Below are 6,084 nucleotides of genomic sequence, written 5' to 3'. Positions count from 1 at the left end.
GATTTGTTACTTATTTCTGTTGCTTTTGAGTCTCAGTTGAAACCTTTTCTGTTGGTGTGGAATACTTTTTGATCTGAAGCTGAGTGGGATTGATTTTGCTTTGGTTTTGTTTTGTATGTATGATGATTTTGCTGCCTATGATAAATTGATGATTACTCTGAGTACTTTAGTATTACTATTCTTAATGATTGTAATTTGAAGGAGTTGGTTTTATTTATAATATGTCAAGTAAGCATGATGTTTGCCGTATATTAGCCTCTCCTCATATTGAGATTTGGTGGTGTTTAAAGTCTGAATTTCACAGTATATTTGCTATAAATGAGGATTACGAACACCTCCATATTGCAGAATCTAGAATTGCAAGTTCGTTTTTTTTTCTTCTTTTTCTAATTGGTTGTTTCTCATCCTTGAGATTTGGGTGTACCCAGCTTATCCCCTGTTTAGTTCTTTTTAGTTTTCTAATTGTCTAGTAGTATTTGTTAGAACCTCACATTTACAAGGATATGAGATTTTCAGTTTACTCCATGACTTGAAGAATGACTATATTTTTTGAATTTAATTATTATTTTCATTTGTATTGTTTTAGGTTGGAAGGTAAACGGTGATAGAGAAAATTGGCGCAGAGATTAGCTTGAAGGTTAGTTTTATATTCTCTTGCTTTTAGTTTTGCACCATGGCTCAACTGGCAGCCATGGTTATGTAAATATCATATATAGATAAGCATGTATGTGCTTTTAGTTTTGCACCATAGCTCAACTGGTAGCCATGGTTATGTAAATATCATAGATAAGCATGTATCTAGGTAGTCAATATGGAGAGTAGGTTGGGGAATGGCTTGTTCCATTCCATTTGTTGTTGTGGCGATGGCTTGGAGCCGATTATATGTGGTATGTGTGTTTGTGTTGTGTGTTTTGATGCTTACCATTTAGTTTAGTTTGAAAATTTATCATGAATCATGATCTTTTAATAGACTACAGTTTGTTGTCGAAGAAACTGACAGAACGAGCATGTAAGCCTAAGTCAATATTTTAGGGTAATGAGGCCTAGCTTTTGAAATGTTCATGAAATCTCTAGCTCAAAATCATAATAAAATATCTAAATCACAAGTTTATAAGTTTTACAATAATCAAAGTTTAAGTTGAAAAGAGTTAATGAGTTTATAGGTCTTAAATTTTGGAACTGAACCGAGAGAGGCTGAGAAAGCTGTTGTCAAAGCGAGGAGATGGACGGTGGCTTCTGCCCATTTCTCTTGACTTGTCATGCAAAGTTATATATACTTGAATATATAATAAAGATTAGGTGATGCATTTAATAACGGGATGTAATTTCTTTAAAATTTGTATATTTAGATTAAACTAGAAGATGATGCAGGACAATAAATAAATACACTGTCCATTTAATCGAAAAATGCGAAAAGCTCATTTAATATGCTCCAAAAATACCAAATTTTGTAAGAAGCAGTAGCAAACGAAGCTAGATTAATATATAAGAAAAATCATAATCTTAATCTTAAGCTATAAATATAAATATAGTTATATATGAGTTGCAACCTCAAGTCTAAAAGCGATATTTTCTTCTGGCCTCCATGACCAGCAACCCTCCATATTGCTTGGCAGCCTCCATAAGTGGAAGTCAGTCACAGCAGAGCGCAATTGATTCATTCATTTGTTGAATGATTGTGAACGAATTATTATTATTGTATTATTTCCTATAATTATTTGTAAATACAGTTTAAACTCTGTATTTACAAATTGATTCATATTATAGAATAATCAATTTAGTTTTTCTTTTTAAATATAATATAATAAAAAAATTTAAAAAATAATGTTTATACATAACAGTTTTCAAAGCGCTTATACATAACGGTTTAATAAACCGTTATAAACAATACTCATATATAACGTTTTTCGTAACGTCGGAATAACCGTTTTAAAAAGATGATCATAGATAACGGTCGGCTTAACGGTTTTGTAATACCGTTATGTATGTAACTAATAGATAACGCTCAAACTTAACGGTTTAACTCAAACCGTTATCTATGCGTTTAGACAACAGTACATAGATAACGGTTTTTGGTCAAAACCGTTATCTTTTCCAAAAATGCGCTCATACATAACGGTTTTTAGAAAAAACGGTTTTTAGAAAAAACCGTTATGTATGAGGTGTTATGTATGTGCATTTTTGTAGTAGTGCATACTACCTAAAGTTTGGATATAATATAATATCACTTAATATATGTGTATATAGGGGAGGGCTACAGTAAAAACACTTCTTAAAATATAAATATAAACGTTTTTTAATGTACGAATTTTATCCAACATGGTTACGAATTTATCCAACAGAGTTACGAATTGCGAAAAACAAATTTTTGTTACCTTTGGGATTCGAACTCAGGACCACGAATTCATCCAACAGGGTTACGAATCAACCGTAGATCTTGATGATCTAAGGGCTGAAAATCATTTATATTTTATACACTTAAGAGTGTTTTTATTCTAGCCCTCCCCTGTGTGTGTGTGTATATATATATATATATATATATAGAGAGAGAGAGAGAGAGAGGAGAGGATCAATTGAGAATTCACAAATAGTGTAAGAATTGAGAATTCGTCTGAATAGTGGCGAACAAGTCATTTCATTTTGATAAACAAATTAATAATTTTTATGAACAAGCATTTTGGTCAACGGTTCGAATTCTGGAGGTGAAAAAATTTTCAACATATTAAATAGATATGTCTGTTATTCAATTATATTGGTCTGTTCGTAGTATGAATTTTGTTCATCATTCTCAATTCTTATAAAAAATCAAATTCTCACTAGAACCTAGTAAGGGGTTGACTAAAATAAAAACACTTCTTAAAGTATAAAATAAGAATCATTTTCAGCCATTAGATCATCAAGATCTACGGTTGATTCATCACCTTGTTGGGTGAATTCATGGTCTTGAGTTCGAATCCCAAATGTAGCAATTTTTTTTTTCCGTAATTCAAACATTTACACAGATAATTAATAGGTGTTCAACATAAAATTCATATATTTTAATTAGTTTATATTTTATACGTTAAGAAGTGTTTATACCGTAGTCCTCCCATATATATATATATATATATATATATATATATAGGGTTGGTATCAAGTGAGAATTTAGAAATCTGTGACACCTAAGAACAATCATAGACCATTGATTATAGTTGATCCAATGGTTGTCATTAATAGAATTTTATTAAAAATTATATTACCCTATTAAATCTAAACTGCCGATTAGTATGAAAAAGGTCATACAAGTAATTATATCTGTGAATAAAAAAGGAATCATAATCAAGATTTAATGTATCCCTGATTTATTGCGTTGACTAAAAGGAAGAAATCAATGTTTGAGTTAAATTAGTGTCTTTTCACAACCCATTTACCCTTTTCATCTTCATCTCTCTTTTTCGGCCGCCATTACCGAGGAAGAAGTAAGTATTCCGACCAACAAGAAATTTCTGTCACTTGGGTGTCCGCTATTCATCTATATCGGTCGAAAGATCCGGCAATCGAACAAGGTTTGAGAGCCTATCCCCCCTTTTTTTTATACTCCATGTTTCGATGAACAAGAAATTTCTGTCACTTACAGAGGCATCTATGCATGTTTTTTTTTTTTTGTACAATTTTTGTAAATCCGAAGATGTGGAGGAAGATTTGTTCATCTATAGCCTTCCTTTTTTTTCGGTGGATTGTAGGGAGATTTGTTTATATGAACATTGTTGCTATGTTTTTTGCAATTTTGGGGTGAGTGTATGTATTTAACATTGTTTACTTTTTGCAATTTTTTTATATGGACATTGTTCATTGTAGGGAGTTTTGTTTCGGTGAATGTATGTATTTTTTTGCAAATCTATGATTTTTTTATTTTCGGTGGGTTTTTTATTTCTGGTCAGGAATTTTTTGGTGAACATGTCACTATTTGGTTGAAGCATTTTTTCTAGAGAACATAGTACTTATTTCCAACATAGCATTTTCATGTTCATGCGTCTATGTTTGTAGTTCATGTTTGTTGTTCATGTGAACATAGTACTTATTTCTGACAAAATGTTTTGTTCATATCTTTATTTGGATATGAATATGATAAGTGGTTACGGGTTGTTCGTATGCTTATGTATATTTTTTGTGTGAATATTTTAGGCATTACTAAATATAAATATACCATTTGTTGATCATTATTATTTTTGACAATGATTATAATGTGAATATGAGATATATTTGTTCATGTAAGATTTTGTTTGTGCTAATTGAATGTGTGAATATGATGTGGGGTTGTTCATGTATGACAAATGCTATGAATATAATGTCTTTGAATATAATATGCGTTATTCATATCTATCGTCGATCATGAATATGGTATGAGTTGAATTTCAGAATGCTGTTCATGACTTTTAAGGGCGATGGATCAACAAGTTGGAAGTGTGGAATGTCGTCATCGTCTCCACGTCATATGAGTCGTATGCGAGTTAGATATTGTGGCACGATTTTAAATTGCAAGTACAATGATGTGAGGGGAGGGCTGTTGAAATGTGCGTCTACACATTATCGAGAGTTGTGCAAGAATGGTAACTTCAATGCGAACTATGTCTTGTTTGGATGAGACAAGTCAGTAATATGAACAAGTTATAAACTTCCAAAAAATACTATGTTTTATGTCATATTTCAATAAAGCACGGACTCATGATTGCATTTGTTAGTTGAAATCAAAGTTTATTTATTTTTAATTGTTTTACTTTGCTCACATATGCTTATGAAAAAATGTGCATAAATTTGGTTATGCACCGTTGTTCAGCAATATCAAAGACTTCTGCCCGTATTTTTTTAATGTTTTATAAATGATGTTCCATGTTCGGAATTTATAACCAAAAACATATTCATTAATTGGAAAATGTCTATTCATAATTCAATATAGTCATGGATAAAATGTATGGTCAAAATTTTTCAAAGCACAAACTAATGTAATATATAAATATACATTTGTTTTATTCACACGAACAACACGCATGAATGCGACTTTATGTTTGCGCGAACAACATATGTTGAGGATACAAAATTCATGTGAACAAGCCCTGTCAGCATTCGAGTTTATTCATGTGAAAATATACATGAACAAAGAACATGTTCATTAATTGAAAAATTCTTGTTCATCAATTACTACAGTCACGAATTGAAGGTAAGTTCAACACGTTTCAAACAACAAACTAAGGTAATGAATAAAACTTTCAAACATTGTTCATGAGAGATAAATAATGTGAAAATTAAAACTTGGATGATGGATTCCACAACTAAAGAACAAAAAAAAAAAAAACCCATAGTAGTTCATTCTTCTACTGCGTCAATTCCTAGACAGTTCCTAGAGTCGCGATTAACCAACGTATTGCACTTCTTGCATCTTCTCTTGTGGGCTTCAAAGCTTGCTCAACTAATTTCTCCCTCGTCAACTTCCTCCGACCACCACATCCGCTACCTTTAGTATGTACTACACTGAATAACAAAATACAGAGGAACAACTATTTAAATTATGTAACAAAAAGTAACAATGGATTAAGAATAAAATAACATATCAATCAAACTCATAAATTATTGAATATTCAAACTTGAATAAACATATTCAAATGAACATAAATAGTTCATAACATAAAAAATACTTACTTCATAATTATTAAATCAAAAATAATAATGGGATAAAAGTAACATAACATAACAATCAAACTCATGAAATAGTGAATATTCATACTTCAATAAAAATATACAGCTGAACAGAAAAAATAAATAAATTATATACTCATACTACTTATAATCACTAAGTCATAACTTAGAAGCTATTTAACAAAACAATCTCAATTCAAGTGTAAAATTGAATACGACTGAAACTAAAACATATAAACAAAAACTAAGATCCACGATAAAAATTAAACAACAAGAAACGTTGGAATTAACGCATAAAAATTCGATTGCTAACCTTCATCAGAAAAATTGAAATCATGCCTTGACTGCATGCATTCGAATGAACATATATATAAATTATGTATCAAAACTACTTGTAATCACTAATTCATA

The sequence above is a fragment of the Salvia miltiorrhiza genome, chromosome 7, assembly GCF_028751815.1.
Source record: "Salvia miltiorrhiza cultivar Shanhuang (shh) chromosome 7, IMPLAD_Smil_shh, whole genome shotgun sequence".
Classification (NCBI taxonomy): domain Eukaryota; kingdom Viridiplantae; phylum Streptophyta; class Magnoliopsida; order Lamiales; family Lamiaceae; genus Salvia; species Salvia miltiorrhiza.
The sequence above is the reverse complement of the archived record's forward strand: the minus strand, read 5'-3'. Positions refer to the sequence as shown.